Genomic DNA, 20,651 nt, shown 5'->3' with positions numbered 1-20,651 from the left:
TGTCTGACTCTTGGTTTCAACTGGGCTTGTGATCTCAGGTCCTGGGATCACCCCGCATTGGGCTGCCCACTTAGTGGGGAGTCTGCTTCCCTTCTCTCTCCCTCTGCTCTTCCCACACTTGTGCATGCGTACTCTCTCTCTCTAAAATGAATAAATAAGTCATTTTTAAAAAACTGAAAGGGTCTCTCCTTTTACAGTAGTATTTCCTTAGCATGGCTGGTCACGCAGCTAAAAGGCTTAGTAAGTGTTATTTCTCCTTCTAACCATACACTTGTAAGGCACTTTGGAATTTTAAAAGACTTGTACTTCTCTTATGTTAAATAGAGCTAAGGAAGTCATTAGCATACCCACTTTACTGATTGAAATATTGAGACTTGTAAAGAGTAACTCTCTCCAGGTGTGTCTGTGTGGCTCAGATGGTTAAGCATCTTCCTTTGGCTCAGATCATGACCCCAGGGTCCTGGGATCAAGTCCCACATCAGGCTCCTGGCTCAGCAGGGAGTCTGCTTCTCCCTCTGCCCCTCCCCCTGCTCATGCTCTCTCTCTATCTCTCTGTCTCAAAGGAATAAATAAAATCTTAAAAAAAAAAAAAAGAGTAACTCTCTCCAATCAGAAAGTTTTTAAGTGATGCCATGGGCCTCACCTTCTGGGCTTTTCACTATACCTCATTCCCTACTTTCGGCAACACTATCCCAAATGGGCTATTAGAAGTTACAAAAATACAATTGTTTCTCCAAATATAAATGATTTTTATCAAAAGGCAAATATTTCCGGTGTCTATACAACCATACCAAAAACATTTCCACAGAGACAGTGTTTTGAACAAGTGAGTCTCCTAAGATTGATAGAACTTTGGGATCTAACTAAAGCTATTGACTGATATCTTTGGGCTCTGGTTCTCCTAGAATAGCCACAAATATCTTGTGGTTTACAGGCTCAAGACAGCTTAATGACCAAAAGCTCCTGCAAGCTGCTGCTGGGAGGCCATGAGGCATAAAAGAATAGCAGTGCTTGTAGGAGATGTGGTAATTGAGACAACGCCAATTTTTTCCTTGTTTGTTTCCTGACTGTGAAAAGATTAAAGCAAAAGGAAGAAAAAAAAAAAAAAGAAAGAAAGAAAGAAAGGAAAAGAAAAATCAAACCACCAATGTCTGCCACACGGCACCCAACAGCAATCACCTTAGCACTGAGCAGTGGTACTTACATCAGCCTTAGCTTCACACTGAACATGCAAGATTCAGAAAACAGCATGCCTGATTTTGCCCTTCCTTCGCTCTGCAGGACCAAGAGAGGGGAAAGAGAAGCTTGCAGAAGGAAAGAAAGAAAAAAAAAAAAGGCTTTGATTCTCCACACATATTTATTTATGCAGGAAGGAAATTGTCTTTGCTGCCATCTCTAGATGGAAGGGCGCCATGTACCAGGGAGACCTCCTGTCTCATAACGGGCACTCAAGAAATGCTTATTGGATGAGGAGCCTGGGGCTCTCAAAGTGATGGAGATGACATCAGTCCTATCCTGGAGGGACCTGCAATTGAAAACTTCTGACATTAACCCAGACAAAAATGGACAGGCAATCCAGATAATGCACTGAGAACTTTGAGCAATCAAATAAATATGCAGCTTGATTTTTTTTTATGTTTTACATCACTTGTGTTATAATCACAGGTTGCTCAGTTCCTCACCACTCTATGAGCAACCTTCCTTCACAGACTATTAAAAGGAAGTCACAATCCATTTTGAACAGCGGCCTTCAGTAATGTAAATATGAAGCCATTTTTGACTGGAGACGAGTAGAATGTTCTTAAAGAACCATTAGAAGGCATTTGTGAGTGAATCTCGCATAAGATTGTCCTTTTTGTTCTTTCCAAAGGTAAGGCAGATCGGCAGTTAAACTAGATGCCACTTGGATATAAATTTGATTATTCTGGCAAGCTCAGAAGAGATCTAATGATTCTAATGGATTCTTAAACTGCCCTAAGTAGTTCTCCACACTTGACTATTTCTATGGTCACAACAGATTCAATCATGTGCATATGGAAAAGGAGGCAGGTTGGGGCGGGCAGAAACACAACCGGCAACGCCCCCCGATGTTGTGCCCCAGCACTCCCCACAAGCTGCTGTATATGACCTTATACCCTTAGATGCCTTCGTGGCCCTTTATGTTAACTTTCGGTCATTTCTCATTCTTCTCCAGCCTTTATAGGACATGCTTCAATGGGAACCCACTGCACAAACACTTTGGATTTTTCTCTAGTACCTGAAAGTCTTCTTGGGACCGTCTTCTGGGACTGCTGCACAGAGCCTACTTACATCTCCGTGAAAAACCCTACAACATAAGGAGAGAAACAAGCTTGAAATGCAGTCTGGAGAGGTCAGACTAAATATTTTGTTAAAGGTGGTCTCAGGAGTGATATTTGTTCGTGAGGCAGACATGCACATTTCCACTAAGGATCAATAGTGAACCCATTTGTACTACGTTTAGTGTTCAAAGTGTTTCTGTGCATTTATCCCACCTCGTGCACTTTCTCTCTATAAATAAATGCCACTGGCTGTCTGAGTTTCAGAACGCTTCTGCGTGTGCTGCTGTTATCCTTGCAGAGAGTGAGCTGAAAAGACCAGTGCGTCGCCATCCATCCTCTACACCCTGTATTCAAGCGAAGATTTTCTCGGGTGGCTGTTCTAACTGGGCCTTGTCTCTGCCTTTAACTCCACGGTCTGTCTGCTGCCCTGAAGCCTTTGCTCAGCACAAGCCACCCCATTTCTTGGGCTGAATCTCCAGGCCACGGCTGCCAATTTTGTTTCTCAGCATTCCAGAGCTCTTGCAGACTGTGTGAGGGGACCCCTCAGAGCCCACTGTATTATACCTCCTGCCTGACGTCTTTATGTCTGTACAAATCTTGGGATTGTTTCCTCTTTCACTCTTCCATACCTGTTCCAGCCAATGGAACGGTGTTACAGCCAGCAATGCTTCAGAAGAGAGGGAGTAGGGCAAAGCGGGAAGACCGTGGACAGACCTGTGTTAAATTCCATGCTTGGCTATTGACCAGGCATGTTAACCAACCTCTTTCAACCTTGGTTATGTTATATGTAGAAAGAGTAGCATAACGCCTATCTTGAATAAATATTCTAAAGATTGGAATAAGACCTGGAAAGGGCCGGGCTCAGATTGAGCATGCCTTGAGATAGCCATGGTTAGTCAATTCTGATCAAAATGGACAAGTTCCAGGAGTAGGTATCACCTCGCTTAGGCAGCTAGAGTAACAAACATTCGGTAGACCCCAGATAATTTGGCAGGGAGCTTGAACCCATGCTCACTCTGTCCATCCCACATGTGAAAAACAGGCTGGCCTTTTTTATGGGCTTTGGGGATTTTTCCCTGTCTCTTAGTACACCCTTGGACGGCGTGCTAGCTGGTAGCAGAATCCAGTGACGGATTTATGACAGTATGTTGCTGATGGAATCTTCGACGGGGGCAAGATGGAAACTGAACCCTCTCTCCTTCAAGTTTAACATCAATCCACGATGTTCTGCCAGCTCTATAAAGAGGATCTTAATTTCTTTTTGCCCTTACACTTCAAGAAAAGATTAGGCAGCAATCAAGTTTTCATCCAATAAGTTAACAAGGACTTTCTAGCCCCTGAAACAAGAGAGGGCACCTAGTAGGCCCTCGATAAGCATTGGATGCAAAGAAGAAAGAAGGAGTGACTTTCTGTGATAGTTTATGTCCGAGCGGAAGAATTTCCTATGGATCTGGCACTTGCGTTGCCCACAAGGCCCCCTTCGCATGTTTGAACATGACTCAGTAAGATAATATTGGAACTCATGTAGCTCCATTTCACTCCATTGACAGGTCACTATCGATACTTGCATGAATGATTGCACCTGAGTAAATGTCAAGACACTCGGGTTTCAGACTGAACAGGGGCCTTCATGGTTTGTCCTTATCCGTTTTTCCTGAACACCTATGTTATTGGCCATGTAGCAAAGCTCACGTCAACTTTTCCACTTTTCATTCTGAAGACACATTGTTTCCCATGTGCCTTTAAGGAATCATTCTTGATCTCAGCCATAAAATTGGAAAGCTGCATAACTGACAAGATGATCCCCGAAGGCAGCTGAAACATGGGGTAGATTGAAACCGACAGTTAATTTGTAGCAGTAAAAAATAATGATATCACCATAAAACAAGTTTAAGATTAGACCAGGCTCAAACGCTCTGCGCCCACGGAATATATAGATGGGTATTGTCAAGCTTAAATAACAAAGCAAAACAAGCCTGAACCTCACAGCCTTACCGAGCCCAATTTATTTGCTTTTTCATGGTGCGCTATCACCATCTGCTGGCTGCAGTCTATAAAATGCCTAGCATTCTTTAAATCCTGGAATCCTGTTGTTAATTACTATGCATAAGAAAACATATTTTTTAAACCTAACAATATCATTGCAATGGCACAAATAAGTCAGATCTTCCTAGAACACCAAACAAATGAAGGAGCCCAGAAAGCTAGCTCCTGCCAAATGCATTCTGGTCTGCTCCGCCTGAAAGCTGCCTTTGCTGAGTGCGTGTAAGTCCTAGCACATTCCCTTTTTATTCCAGAGCTTCCTTCTGACACGCATTCACTTTCTGACTTCCTCCTCCCCAGCTGCCTTCTCTACCAGGCATCCTACACAGCACTACAGTGATAGGCAAAGCAGCAGCTCTCAGCTAAAAACAGCCTCCTCCTGGAGATCTTAAAGGAAGAAAACCACTGACACTTGTCTTCTTTAAGGAAAGCAAAGCTCCATTGGGATTCAGCAAGCAAGAAAGGATATTGTTGGTTCCCAAAACTGAGAGCAGATATTTTAGCATGGTTTTGTTAAATGCCTCGTGGTGTGCCTATCTTTCTAACCTGGCAACAAGTTTGGAGGGAGAAAGAATAGAGTCTACATAAGTAAATAAAATCTAGGGACTCTACAACCCTGCCCATTTTATCTGATGTGTTCAGTCTTACCATTCCAGACTCTCTGTTATTAACATCGCAGGCCTCTGGCTTCTCAACCATCCTGAGGATAAAGAGGCCTTAGGAAACATTCCTTCTGCATCATGACTAGTTTCTGGTCGTTGTTGGTTTTTTCTTTCTTATTTTGTTTATCTAAACTCAAAATTTTTACTCAGTGAGCAGGCCGTAGGTGTGGGCTGTAACCATTTATAAAAATCCTTCAACTTTTCATGTATCTAGGAAGTTTTTCTGACACTCCTATTTTTATAACGATAATGTAATAATTGCTCTCAGACAAAATAGTTAGTTTGGACTGAGCCATCCGCTGACTGCATCAAAGGCATTTGCCCCAGAGAGAAGATCACAGCCCAGGGTAGTGGCAGTGAGGAACCCTCCCCAGCGCGGCTGCACATCCATGTAGGATCAGGCCTGCTCCCGGTTGGAACGTCCTGGCGACTCTCCACACGGGACTCTCCACAGGAGACACACTGGGCTCCAGTAACTTCCTCCGGGATATAATCATCTTTGCATTTATCTAAACAATGACCTCACTCTCCTTAACATTCCAAGATGTGAAGTTCAGCTCAAAGGCATTCTACCTTTTCTTCCTGATGCCACAATTTTAGAAAGGTGCCACTTACAGGTTAGGTAGTTCCTATATAACAAAGTTAACCCCTGAAAGCCATAGATCCTTGACAAAATTTTCCCTTTAAATTTTTTTCTTTTGTACAAATGGCCAGTGAATATATTTTTTTAAAAAATGTCCAATGTCATCAAAATAATTCAGGTCAAATTACCCTAAAATAAAATAATTTTTTTCTTATCAAATAACAAAGGATTTTTTAACAAATAATAATATCTACTGTGCTCAAGGGATAGGAAAATTTGTTTGCACTGTTGTCAGGGGTGTCATTTGGTAAAACCCTTCCAGAGGGTAATTTAGCATTGTTTTTAAAAAAGTCCTTTTTAGAAAGCATACCTACCCTGTGGTTTATACATTACAACACTAGAAGTTTATCCTGAAAGAACAATCACTTCTGATGAATATAATAACATGCAACCTCACGGCCTTGTTCATAATTTACAGACAGCATCATGGCCTTGTTTATACTAAGGGGGGATTTTAGTATGCAGATACGGTAGGCTGTATAATGTCCTCCCCAAAGATGTCCACATCTTTATCCCCAGAACCTCCAGATATGTTCCTGTACATGGTAAAAAAGATTTTGCAGATATGACTAAGTTAAGAATCTTGAGATTATCCTGGACTACCTGGATGAGCCCGATATAATCATAAGATACCTTATAAAAAGGAAGCAAAGCCAACACTATAGAAAATGATGGGGTAATAGATTCAGGGGTTGGAGTGATGGTCTTTGAAAACAGAAGGAGGGGCCATGAGCCAAGGAATGTGGTAATCTCTAGAAGCTGGAAAAGACTAGGAAACAGACACTTCCATAGCTTCTAAAAGAAACATGGCTGAGCTGACACCATACTTTTAGGGTTTCTTGTTTCTAATATTATAAGATTTTAAAAATGTTGTTGCTTTAAGACACTACATTTGTAGTAATTTGTTACAACAGCAATAGAAAACTCATATACCAGATACCAAGCAATAGAGAAATTGGTCACCTTAGGCCTCCAAAAGCCTTATACTTACTTGAGGGTCTGAGTTACAAAAGAAGCTTCTTTTTTTTTTTAATCCTGTGTTTTTATTTTGATGGTAATCTAAAAAATATCAATGTAAAGATATTCTGGGCCATCTGGTAGACTAACTTATAACTCACAGCTAAGCTATGATTTCAATGTCCAAGTTTGTGTTTGTTTTCTAGTCACATTGGTAGTGCCAAGCAAAGGCTAACTCCATGGGGGCGCCTGGGTGGCACAGCGGTTAAGCGTCTGCCTTCGGCTCAGGGCGTGATCCCAGCGTTACGGGATCGAGCCCCACATTAGGCTCCTCCACTATGAGCCTGCTTCTTCCTCTCCCACTCCCCCTGCTTGTGGTCCCTCTCTCACTGGCTGTCTCTATCTCTGTTGAATAAATAAATAAAATCTTTAAAAAAAAAAAAAAAAAAGGCTAACTCCATGGAGTACTCTAGGAACAGAGATGACGCTGCAGCTCCCAGAGGAATGCTGGGAGGATTGAGTTATCACCTGGCAAACAGCTGTCACTGTCAGACTCACGCTGCGAGGAGCTGTATTTCTATTTAACAAGAAGTGTAGCAGCAAAGTATTTTTGTTGAAACTTTTGTTTTTGTTTTTGTTGTTTTAAAGATTTTGTTTATTTATTTTTATTTATTTGACAGAGAGAGACAGCCAGCGAGAGAGGGAACACAAGCAGGGGGAGTGGGAGAGGAAGAAGCAGGCTCCCAGCGGAGGAGCCCAATGTGGGGCTCGATCCCAGATCGCCGGGATCACGCCCTGAGCCGAAGGCGGACGCTTAACAACCGAGCCACCCAGGCGCCCCACCGAGCCACCCAGGTGCCCCAAAACTTTTGTTGATATTGTATTTTGAGGTACTCCATTAAAGTGTTTGACCTGTGATAATAATAGATCTCTGGTTTAAAATGAGTTTATTATTAGAAGGAAAATGATAATGATTTTCAAGATGATTCAGATGATAGTCCATGAGGCTCAAAATCAAATGAACCACACCAAGAAAAAAAACATAAAATATTTATCATTCTTCTGTTGAACATCAACCATCCCCTTAAATGGCTGTTGGCATTTTAATTATATTGACTTTATATCTAAATTTAAATGTAAATTTGTGTTGGTTTTATAGTTGTAGACAAGTGAGGATCATGAAGAATTAATCCTATTTTTATATTTCTACATAGAGGACTAGCAACATAATAAAAATAACGTAAGTCGACCCTCAAGGTAACATGGGAATTTATTTTTCCTCTGAAAAGGAGCCACATATTCACTCCAGTCTGCAAAATGTCGACTTAAATATGGTACCTCTTTCTGATGGAATACTACTCGATCATTAGAAATGATGTTGTAGAACAACGTTTAATGAAATGGGGAAATGATCAGGACGTGTTGACGAAATTTAAAAATAGTTACAATTGTAATAGTAAAATCCCAATGTTAAAAAAGAAAGAAGAGGAAAAAAAAAAGAAAGAAGAAAGTAATTTCTATACATAGAAGAATGACTAGAAAGATATACAACAAAGTAGAAATGCATCGCTAATTCTATTTTCCTTACGCTTTTTGGTATTTTCAAAATTTTCTACAACAAACAAATGACTGTTATACAGAGAAAATAGACCTCTTGAGTAGCAGATCTGGAGTTAAAACACTCTTCTCTTGGCCCTGATTTCATAGTGTTTAAAAATTGAAATGACAGGTTTGTTTCTCAACCACTGGCAGACAACTTTGCAGGAGAAGATAGCCTATGTTCCCCTAAAAGAAGAGAAGACTTTCGAGAAAACAACTCAATGAACCATCTTTTGTCCCCTGAACAACTGTGAGAAATAGAGATCTGTACATACATGAATATATATACACACACACACACACACACACACACACATATATATATATACACATAATCAATCTCCAAGAAACCTGTTTACTTAATGTTTAAAGTAATTAATGCTAAATCATTTTTGTCGTGACAAGTTTGGGAGACTGTCATTCACCGGGCTGCCATACATTCTCTTATTCCCATGTTTTAAATCCATGAGCTCTTGAGAAACCATGTAACCTTTCTCACATGTTTAAGTTGACTTCTAGAACTTTTACTGTAGGTTTAAATTATTGCAGAGGATGTATTTACCTACATATTTATATTGACACATGCTTTCCACATAGATTTGTCAAAACTATGGAGCTGAAAATTTAACTGATTAAATCTATAGAAAACGCCTGCCCTAGAACTAACCGTCAAAGGTTGTCCTTCCTGTCAAACCCACCTACCAAACTGAACTTACTTTCTAACAAAAAATGTCTGACTTCCTTGTTTATTTTAATAAACATGTTAAATCACATCTTGTATTTCCTATAAATTCAAATTTATTGTGAAATGGACTGAGACAGAACGGCCTGAGTTTGTTGCTGAAATAATTCAGAAATAAGGTGGAGCATGCAACAGTAATTCTTACCCGAGTTTGCTCTGCCTCTCTCTTACGGGAGCCTTCCGCAGGAGCCTTGCAGTCTCACATATCACTGTTCTGCAGTACAATAAGATTAGAGATGGGTCAGACGCATGCTTTTCTTTATAGAATAAAGGAGAGTGATCGTGAAGGGCAGTGGGGAAGGATAACTGGCCCACCACAGCCATTCTCTCTGGGAGATTCATTTTCAGAAAGAGCCGGTGCAGAGACTGAGGATCTGGAAATTGATTCCCTTAAAGGTTTCCGTGACCTTGGAGCTCCTGCAATGTCCTCTTCCAGGTCTGTATGGGCCCTTGTTTGAAAGCTGCTACTTTAAACCCAAACAAAGTAAATGAAAATTTTCAATTCAACTAAAAACGGAAAGAGATGTATTAAGTCAGAATACTAGTCAGAATACCAGAGCCTAGCATATGAAATACACATGAGAATATGTAGGACCACCTCTTTAAATGACTTCGAAGTTTTTTTAAGATAAGACACACCTTTTTAAAAAAACAATTTATTTTATTTAAATTCAATTAATTAATATATAGTGTATTATTAGTTTCAGAGGTAGAGTTCAGGGATCCATCAGCTGCATATAACACCCGGTGCTCATTATATCACATGCCCTCCTTAATGCCCATCCCCCAGTTACCCCATCCCCCCACCCACCTCCCAGGATAATCCTTTAGATGGTAAATCATGCAGACAAAATTCTTACCGTCATGAAGTCTCAAGCTTTAACATCAAAAAATGCCTCTGAACTATCCCAAAATTCCAGTGATTATTAAAAAAACAAACAACAAAATCTGTTCTCCAGGACTTAGTCAACTCAGTTTTTGAGATGAATGTGTAAATTATGTAGTTATGACTCCCAGTTGTCTCCCCCATCCCAGTGCTTAGATTTCCATCAAGGTCTTCATTAGGTTGGAGTCTACAGGGTGGTAATTATTGTGATTAAATTGACCTTAATCTACCGGCAAATTTTTAGTGCATACTCCAGGCAGGCATTGTGCTACATGGTTAGAAACGTGTTATCAGATCACTCCTTACGCTCAGGAAACAGAAAGTAACTAGATGTGGAAGGACCAATGCTACGTTGGTATTTCATAAGAGCTTCTTACTCCATTTGAACTTAAAATGTTATACCAAGCTACTCTCATTCAGTAAATCTGTCTAATGTTAGCCTAACTTTGAAAAACTTTTATCCAGTGTTTCCCCTCCCCCTTCCCACCTCCCACCCTGGCTTTTTAGCCTAGAAGCAGACAGCCTCTCTCTGAACTTGCTAGAAGCCACCAGCAGCCCAACTTGTATCAAGAGGATTCTTTCTCTTTGTACCTTCGTTTCTTGCCTGCCCTGACTACAATCTTACCACGCTTGTTGCTCTTGCCACTCTCTGTGGTCCAGCCGCAGCAGCCTTCTTCCTCCCCAGTCCAAGAAATTCTCACAAACTGGCTTCTTTCTGGAATGAGCCTCTCCCTTCCACTCCCCTACTAAACCCTCCTCTCCCTTCAGATCCCAGTACAGTCGAAAAGCCCCCGCTCTGCGCTCTTGCAGAGCCTTGAACTTCTGATCTTAGTTTGTAGTCACATATTTTGTTTCTTCTATTATTTGATTACATCTCTCTGTCTCACTAGCCACGACACTCCATGAGGGCAAAGTCTATGAATACTTTGACTCCCTGGTAACTTTATGGTGCCTGGAACCTAGGAAAAGCTAAATAACTGTTTGTTAGCTATGTGTATGAATGGTCTAACCCTGCTTGAGAAACCCCAGACCTAGATCATCACAATATACTCAAAGGGACAACCCTCTGAGCATGCGGTCTCTGGCCCCAACCCTTGCCTTGCTAGGTCCAGGGAACCTGTTAGGTATTCCAAAGACTTTTTCAGACACCTGCTTGGTACAGGGAGCCAATGAAGTAGAAACGAAGAAATGTCCTTCCCTGGTGGTCAGTGCTACAACTGCACTCTCCGGCCTCAAGACTCTGGGGATCCTCTCTCTGGGTCCTCTCCAGCTGGGCTTGAGTTTCACCTGCCTTGCGAGCTCCTGAACTACCAGCACCTAACAGATGGCCTGCCACCTATTGGGTGCTCAGTAGATATTTATTGAATAAATCAGTGAGTCAATCAATCCTTGACCTAAGCTTCCCCGTAAGTACAAAGCCCCCTGAAACTGCCCAGTGGCATAAGTGTTCGACACCTACGCACGCACCGTTGGACACTTTTCTGCGTTAATCTCACCCCTTTTTTTTTAATCCCCATTTAGTTTTCTCTTTGATTCATTAATTTTCACATACAAACTGCCAATTCACTCTGAGAGGTAGGCGGCAATATAACTTAGGTTGACCAAAAAAACTTTCTTTTTCTCATAACCCAAAAAAAGCAAAGATGAAAACAGTTGTCCCACTCTTTTCTCAGCCAAATGTGTCTTGAAAGATTTGATTTTTGAGCTCAGAATCCAACTCTCTAATTATCTAAACAATTCTACAAGTACAAAACACCATATTTACATATGCAAAGCAAGAATGAGGAATCAGAATACTTAATTTATTCACACAATTGAATGTTGAAACAACTACAGATTCAGATACTAGTTTTTGCAAATTCACATCTCCAAAGTGGCATTATATTCTATTTTTTTTACATAGCCTCATGGTCCTAAGTATCTTATCTCCAAACAATTGATATTTTAGGAACTTAAGTTTTAGGTAAATATTTGGAATATGTTTGCAAATCAAGGTTCCATGAGCAAGGTTGTTAACCTACAGGCCTCTCTTGAAAATGAGGTCCTTGGTTTGCAAACATTTTGTTCTAATACCTAGGTGAGGAGCACGGAGGGGGCTGCCTTGATGGCTTAATAGCTTTTTCTTCCTGGGTAGACTCATTTAGGATGAAAGTGATTGTTTTGAAATCCATTTCATTCTAAGCAAATGTCTCTACCCTGGGAAGATAAAACAGAGCAACTGCTTGCTGGCTCCTGAACAATTGTTGCCATTTTACCCAGTGTTCCTCCTTCTTACTCCCAATAGTTTCAACGAGTATCTTCAATAGCCCCATCCTCCTTGTAGTCCCATGTAATACCTCATTCAATAACAAACAAACAAACCAAACTCTAATGAAATTATAACCTTACATCCGTCTCTCTAGGTCAGCACTCACGCTCTCCTTTTCTAATTTTATACCAGTTCATAGCAGAGCTAAGGTCCAACCCCATCCTGGAATGATGCATTTTCCACTCAGCAGTCTTCTTGCTGTTAATTGCTGGGCATCATTCCTGGAGGAATGTCTCCCATGAGAGCATCTCCCAGTCCATAAACACCCCCAACAAATACTCCAGCCTGTCCTGATCTACCTTCTCCTGGAATATTAAGTGCAATTATCTGTAAAATACGTAGAGAGAAGGAATTGATAGCTGAGAAAGCTTTAATAAATGGAAAAAATAAATATAATAATTCACATAATGCTTGGACCTTTGAGTTCCTTTATTTTCCCCAGTTTCACTTTTTCCTGCTTATCTAAGAATCAAAGCTGCTTTATTTCACGAAGATTCACTTATTTCATTAAGAGCTTAAAAACCTCCCTTTAGTTATCTAGAGAACCTAGGATATAGTTAATTGAAAGACTTCACACTCTTTTTTTTTTTCCCCAACTGGTTGCATCATTTTATCTTTGTTCAAGGACTAGCCTCCGAAAGTACAAAGTCAGGATGTGACAGTGTGCTGTGTAGCACACCCAGACAAAGACAATATTCCATACGGCCTTGGGGGAAGGAAGTGGCAGAAGGCATTATTTACCTGGTCTGGACACTTCAGATACAATAAGTCTGAATACAGTTGTCAAGGGCATCAACTTTGCCAAGATACCCAGCTATAAAAATACTGGGATAAAATAAAAATTTAAATTAAATTAAATTAAATTAAATAAATAAAATAGTAAGAGAGATTCATTATTGTAACCCTTCAGGAAGATAATAACAGGATTTATTGGGAATCACTTAGCTTGCCCTATAGAATAAGGATTACAGGTTGGTTACCATGTAGCGGATTACAAATAACGTATTAAAAATAATACAGCTGGTCCCAACATGCATTTTAAATTCCTTCTTACTAGAAATTAGCAAGCACCTGAACCATGGTACCAAATGAAGCATTTCTTATCCCTCCACAAAGTACCTTCTTGAAAATTGTGCTGATCACCCTGTGAGGTCCCATCCCAAAATGGTCACTATCTTGTACGAATCATAACTGCATAAATTGTCACTCTTGAGTGGATGGGAAGGAGACAGACTTCAAGCTCTGCTAAATTCTGTCCCTTTCATCAGTTGCTTATTTCCAAGGTTAATGACGTCACCCTACAGCTTTCTGCACTTGAGTCATCTCTAAGACTGTCACCCAGATTTTCAGAATTTGCCTGATTCTTCTTTTTGGGTTATCTCCTCCCTGGGCAACTGAAGGAGGTGATAAAGGAGGCTGGGGGTGTTACATCCACAGTTCCTTTGAGGTGCTTTGGTAAAAGCTGAAATTCAGAAATAGGAATTCTACGACCTTCCTCTGCCCTTCCTCACAAAGATCATGCCCTAAAAATGCTGCTACCTTTTTTTTTTTTTAAGATTTTTAATTTATTTATTTGAGAGAGAGAGAGCAGGAGGAGGAGCAGAGGGAGAGGGAGAGAGAGAGAATCTCAAGCAGACACTCCACACTGAATGCAGAGCCCAACCAAGTGTTCGATCCCATGACCCTGAGATTATGACTGGAGCCAAAATCAAAAATCAGCCGCTTAACTGACTGCACCACCCAGGTGCCCCTGCTGCTACCCTTTGACACACTGATTCTGTTTTTGTGACTATATCCTAGGGAAATTGTGTAAAATATACAAAAAGCTTTATGATACAAAAAGCCAAAGATACTAATAAAAACATGTCATTATAGTAGAAAAAAATGAAATACTATGAGGTATCCATTACAAATTTGTTTGCACAAGTTTAAAATAGCATGTGGGTATGTATTATAACATATGCTATCACATAATAGATTTTTAAAATCTCAGTATGTACGCTATATTAGCTTCCTATTGTTGCCGCAAAAAATTATCATGAACTTAGCGACTTAAACAATCCTCATGTACTGTCTCACAGTCCTAGAAGCCCCAAGTCTGAGATGCATCTCAGTGGGCAAAAACCAAGGTGCCCGCAGGGTTGCATTCCTCCTGAGTGTTCTAGAGGAGAACCCATTTCCTTGCTTTTCACAGCTTCTCGAGGTCATTTGCATTCCTTGGCATGTGGCCCTCTTCTCCAGCAAACTACCGTCTTCCTGTCATTCTTCTCTGCTCCTTCTCCTTCGACTTTTAAGGACCCTCACCATTATACTGGGCACACCTAAACAATCCAGGATAAGCTATCTACTTTAAGGTCTGCTGTTTAGCAGCCCTAATTCCATCTGCAGCTTTAATTCCCCTTTGCCATGTAACCTCACACATTAGGATTATATGTGGTCCTCTTTGGGGTGGGGTAGAATGGGAATATCATTCAACCTACATACACTGTGAAGAGAAACAAACCAAACAACCAAACGAAGCTAAAAACAAAAACAAACAATGGCACAACTAAGCACAGAAAATCTAGATGACAATATACCACAGTGTTTGCATTGCTCAGTGGAATTGTGGGTTACTGTTTTATTCTCCTGGCTTTTCTATGATTTCCATTTTTTCCCATGATTTATTATTTTCTAAATATTAATTAAATTCTTATTTTGATAATGGAAAAAATAAGTCTCATCAAAAAAATTGTTTTAAATCCCTGTGGCTACAGTAGCCTAGAATGTGACGCTTTTATCTTTTCACATGAATTTTCTGACTTGCAAATCAACTAGTTAAAGGGAATGAAAAAATAATAAGTGCAAATAGTTATTGATCAGTACAATTCATCCTGAAAATATATGGCAACACCAACCCCATTGACTTAGAGAGTTCAGAATTTCATGTCGACTTGTAGTTATGTGTCTTATCTCTCCAATTAAAAACCAAACAATTTAAGAGCAAGTATGAATCACATTTTTTATTGTCAAATTGTTAAAGAGACTGTTTAAAGGAGGGTATAATCTGATCCTTCTACAAATATAAAATGAACATGTCAAAGATTTTAACTCAATAATTAATGAGGGGACCAGTAAGATATTATGGCCTGTTCAGAGGAGAATTTAAAGTGCCATACAAATATAATCAGATAAGGAATTCTGAAATAAATTTACAACTAGATGCCAAACAGTTCTATTCACAGGGTTATAATCAATTTCTTTCCACCAGACACAATTAACTCACATTTCCATGGACAAGAACCATTACCTTATTATCAATTCTCTACAACTTCGAGAGTTACAAAACTAGCTAAAAGACAATGAAAATCCGAGATAACCCAGAAGGTCATGCTAGACAAGATATTCAAGATTCTTTCTTTTCTTTGCCTTTCTTTTCCCTTCTTTTCCTTTCCTTTCTTTCCTTTTCCTTTTCCTTTTCCTTTTCCTTCCCTTCCTTTCCTTCTCTTCTTTTCTTTTTTCTTTTGGCTTTTTTTTTCTGGCCCTCTTCAGTATTCCTCAATTTTCTCTGACAGTACAATACCTCACATAGTACCTTGTGTGTAGTAAGCATTTGTTATAAATTTGGGGTTTGAATGTCTCATTAAAAGATTAATCATGTACTTGTTGCACTAACTGTTCTCGGGATGCCAGTCAACCTACTACTCTTTTTCTTTGTTGGGGGCCCCTAGTTCTCTGCCCTTCTTTCCCAGCTCTGCTTAAGTTATGAGAAGAGAAATGTTTCTGACCTCTGGGTTTAGCTGGACTTATTCAAGCACTATCGCAGAAGGAGAGTGAGTACCTGACAATGAGTTACACTACTAGTTTTGTACAATTATGACACAAAGTGAGCTCAGGCCTCACAAGACTAGAAGTGATAGACTCTCTCCCTTATCTTGAGCAGGAACTTACATGGCCCTAAAAAACCAAACACTCCAGAGATGGCCAGGTAGCAGTTAGCATTCCGGCCCGGGTTCTGTATCTGGAAGATTTCAGCAAGATTTCCCTCAGGTCTTCCAAAGTTAAAATAAACTATATGTTTTTCAAAAAGCTTAAAGGTTTTCTTGAAAAATCTTCATTTTTAAATAATCCATTCCCATAACCTCAGCAAAACACCATAAACGTAGACAGACTTTTCCTTTAGGAGCTGGAGAAATTAAATAGCTTCAGAATTCTTGGTCTAAGGCCATGATATTTGCCAGATGGGTAAAGAGGCAGAAATTAAGTGCGATTAGAATTCCAACCAAAGTCATCAAAACAGGAACACTAAAACAAAATTTTAAAAATCTCTGAAAGATTCCAGTTACTCACACCAACAACTTCAAAAATAATAATTATCATATTTAAAAAGGTGACGAATATAGAGAGATGGACGCAATCCTGTTACTAGGATCAGTCCTCCAGTGCCCTCGGATGCACAGAAAACCAGATCAAACCAAACACACTGAGACGCCACATATCTTGCTGATTAAAACCCTGAACAATTTACAGTACAGAATGATCTATCCACATTAAAAAAAAAATCTCCTGTAATAATTGCCCCTCAATTAAATCAATTTTGTGATTTGAAAGAACAGATATATTGAAAAAAACGTGTTTGGCACTGCAGCAACAATCAGCCACCACGCCGGCATCCAGCCAGCATCCACCACTAACACTCGTGGTAATTCTCATTACAGGGCCCGCATGCACATGAATCAGATGCAGGTGAATTTACAACGTGCCATGCCCTGTCAGACTTAGAGCAGCCAGCAGATTGTCTGAAGTGATACAGGATTCATGCCTTTGAGCAGCACAGAACTCTCAGAGCTATTGGACTCCATTCCAGACGCACCTTCCTCTGTACTTTCCCATTTCCATAAACTGATGAGTTTATGTGTGACATTTAAACTTTGATTTTTTACTGTTGCCTGATTTTCATTCTAAGCGAATCTTGAAACTTAGATCGGAGGAGGAAGCCACATGCAGTCTTTTTAAATGAGATCTGAATTTTTTTTTAAGACCAAAGCACCCTTGGTGCACAGGCAGCATGGGGCCATGTTCCCTTAGAGGGTCACCCATTTAACACATCAAGCTGCAGTCTCTGTAGGCATTTGAGCTTTTTCTCTTCCAACTAAGCTTACAATTTCCAGGTGCACTTCAAACAGACTCAGAAAGATAGCCCCTTGACTGCACGCATTTCAAACCTATCCTTCACATAGGATCTAAGCAGCTGCCACATTAAACAGGAAACCCATGGGTCAAAATCCAAACTGAGAGGGAAGAGGTAACAAGCAGACCTGAGCCAGGGGTAATTTATGATTAAGTTAATGAAATTCTAATTAGCCTTATAAAGCCGTCAAGTATTTCCTACAATGGCTTGTCATGAAGCCTGTATTCAAGGAAAGTCAGAGTGTGTTAGATGTGGGTCATGTAGCATATTGTCACATAGGTGCATGTTTATATTCTCTCTTTAACAGCCAAGCAAACTCTTAAAGGCAGAAAGGTATTATGAAGTACTGAAGGGGAAAAAACAAAAAAACAAAAAAAACAGCAATCTGTTCAGACCCAATGTGACCCTTGCTCAGGGGACATCTGGGTAATTGTTCAATTTCTTCTGATTTACAAAACAGATTGTTATCAGCCTAACTAATGTTTAATAAATTCACCAAAGAGCACTTCTGGCCTGCTGTCCAGGTCCTTTTAAGAGTGGAATTGTCATTAGAATTAAGAACATCTCAGAATTAAAAATAGAATGTTATTAAAAGTAAGAACCCTTACTTAATTAAGCACGCCTACTCACAAGCATTGAGCAGTGCCCTCTCCAGAGCAGAGGGGGAGATGAAGATCACTTAGCAAGCTGCCTGTGTGACTGGGAGTGAGTCTCCATTAATCAGGGGTGTGCAGATCAGGCCCGCACCAGCAATGGCAAGAGTTGCAGCGTTAATGGAGGTAGCCTGAGCAATCTAGTCTGAAGTGTTAGAGCTGGGAAATAGATCTCAAGAGAAAAGAAGAGAAAGTAACGTGCTTTTAAAAAAAGAAGACAAGAGTCAAAGATAAGTCCATGTTCAGACTCACTTTCACACTTTTAGATTTAATTAGCTTATTAGGATAAAATCACATTCAAAAGGCAACAGCTTAAAAAATCTTTGGAGGCCAACATTCACAATCCTATCCCTCCAACTTGGACCTTCCTTGATTTGATTTACTGACACCCCATTCCTTTTTAATTATTCAAACAGTTTACTCAGGACCCATGCAAGCATACTGATATGCCATCCTGCAAACACTGACCCTCGAGATCTTGGGTTTCATGTCCTTTGCCGCTCTGGCCTTTATGCAACTGCTTTCCTTTAGTTCTCTCATTGGAGAAGATTTCCAGGGTTATTGATCCCCTCCGATCTCTTGACTCTTTAGTTCAGTGGTTGTATTAGGAGTTAGTTGGACAGTTAGGTAGTCAGGACCAGGGTCCCCAACAAGAAAATACAGAGTCAGGACAGCTGGGAAAAAAAGAAGAAAAGCACTGACATCCTGTTTTGCAGCTCAGAGAGGACCACACTGACATTCTGCTTTGCAGCCTTTGCAGAAATGACTTCTGCAAAACATCCTAAAATAAGACAATTAACCATAAAAGCACTTGTCAATATCACAGGCAAGGGGTAGTTAAGACCTAAGCCCCCAGATGTCAGCAAAAAAAGACCAAGAGCACGTGGACATTAACCTAATAGGTAGACAGATGCGTGACCAAAGCCCTGATTGTCAGGACTCAGCACACCCTGATCGCTTAAGAAAGTTCCGCAAAAGACCTCATAAAAACCCTTAAACTGAGAAACTCCAGGGGCAACCCACTCTGGGGCGGGGGGGGGCCTCCCTCTCCGGGAGCTTTGTACTCTTGCTCAAGAAACGTTGCTTGCTGCCCACCACTCTCCATTGGCCTACCTCTTCATTCTTTGAATGACCAAGAACCCTGGCACTAAGGGGACATGAACCCTCTAACAGTCGCAACATGAGTTTGTGGCAGAGGAAGAAATTTTCTCCTGTCCACGGTTCTTCTAGATGGACTAAGAATTAAATTTACATGAGACAGATTAACAAGAGAAAATCAAATTTAGTTTCATATGTACAGGGAGTCCACACAGACATGAAATTCCAAAGACAAAGATGGATAAAATGAGATGTTATCCAGAGCTAAGGAGGGGGGTAGGAGTCTAGGGATACAAAGGGGAAGAAAGCTATTAGCAAGAAGGTGAACAGGGATGTTTGAAAAACAAAGGTGCCCTGTAGGGCAGATCAGTTTCTTCCATAGAAAAGAATCTCTGTGAACAGCTCTTTTACTGGTACAGGTTCTCCGTCTAAATTCCTTTTAGGCAAATGGGAAGGGAAGGTCAAAGTTCCTTCCTGAGTCTTGGGTCCTTGATTGTTTTCACTTCAAGATAATCTACACAACTTTGTGTCCATACTGGGGTGGTCTGTCCTGGGTCCCCAGAAGTTAAACTTGAAAAAAAAAAAAGCTTTCATAATGATACCTAGTAATATTTATCTCTCATGCAGCACTGTATAAAACATAATTACTTCTAATAAATTGTTTCATTTAATTCTTTTAAGTATCCTTTGAGGAAAGTATTGTTCATACCTCCATTTCACAGATTGGAACACTGAAGCATAGATGATAACAATTTTTCAGGGCTATGTAGTGGGAACAGCATTTAAACCAAGATCTCTTGGACATGAAAAAGCCCTTGTACATCACGTCTTCATTGACACTCATAACTCACTATACTATGTCTTCCTCTCAATTTCTATGAATTTGGGATGCCTATTTAACTGCTGAACAATCAATGCTTTTTACAAACCCTGTCCTGAAAATATAACTATTGCCCAGTATCCCCATGTGCTTAATATATTTATAACAAGAACAATGATAAATGATGGTAGTGCAGACTTGCACAGAAAGGACAAATTGTTCTAAATTGCAGGATGCATTCATCAGTCAGCATGATTAAACTGTCCCCACTTAAAATAATGCTTTTCATTCCTTCTTAGTCATGCCCACTGTCCCTAACTGTAGCCGACATCTGAAAGAGCACCTCCAGCTTAACAAACTCAGGGTTTCCCTGGAAGAAAACTTAAGAAAATACATTTCAGAAATCAAAGAAAACACGTTATTTTTCAGGTCCGTGAATGGTCTACTTTAAGTCACTGGGCATGTGTTCATCTGTTCTGTCAAAGTCTCTTGAAAAATAAAGAATAAGATGTTAGCAAAAAAAAAAAAAAGTATATATATGCACATATATAGAGAAGCTTTGGATAAGCGTAGTACTTCAATTGTGATTGACAAATTAAAATTATTTTTGATCATTTAAATCTAAACTGCACTGATGCTGTCAGAATACATAGCCTGGATTGAAGCTGAGGAAACTAGAGCATATTCAAATTGGTATTTTATTTTTGTTAATTTGTTTTTCAGTTCTTTTGTGGAGTGGAGAGGATCCCTGATTAATCACTATGTAACTA

General features: G+C 40.0%; 1 long non-coding RNA gene across 3 annotated transcripts in view; it reads right to left on the bottom strand.

Moving 5' to 3' along the window:
- Window positions 1-1,387: 1,387 nt before the first annotated feature.
- Window positions 1,388-20,651, bottom strand: part of LOC109489419 — a 101,318-nt gene continuing 82,054 nt past the window's right edge. The window contains exons 1-4 of one of the 3 annotated variants that reach the window (XR_002142413.2): window positions 10,458-10,599; window positions 9,092-9,160; window positions 2,258-2,326; window positions 1,388-1,525 (exon numbers count right to left, since the gene is read on the bottom strand). This is a non-coding gene — a long non-coding RNA (uncharacterized LOC109489419). Of the gene's footprint in view, window positions 1,526-2,257; window positions 2,327-9,091; window positions 9,161-9,806; window positions 9,898-10,457; window positions 10,600-20,651 lie in introns of those variants that run through there. The other 2 variants (XR_004623544.1, XR_004623543.1) reach the window with 2 other exon arrangements.

This window comes from Ailuropoda melanoleuca, chromosome 2 (assembly GCF_002007445.2).
Source record: "Ailuropoda melanoleuca isolate Jingjing chromosome 2, ASM200744v2, whole genome shotgun sequence".
Lineage (NCBI taxonomy): Eukaryota > Metazoa > Chordata > Mammalia > Carnivora > Ursidae > Ailuropoda > Ailuropoda melanoleuca.
Note: the sequence above shows the minus strand (reverse complement) of the source record. Positions and strands in the feature narration are given on the sequence as shown.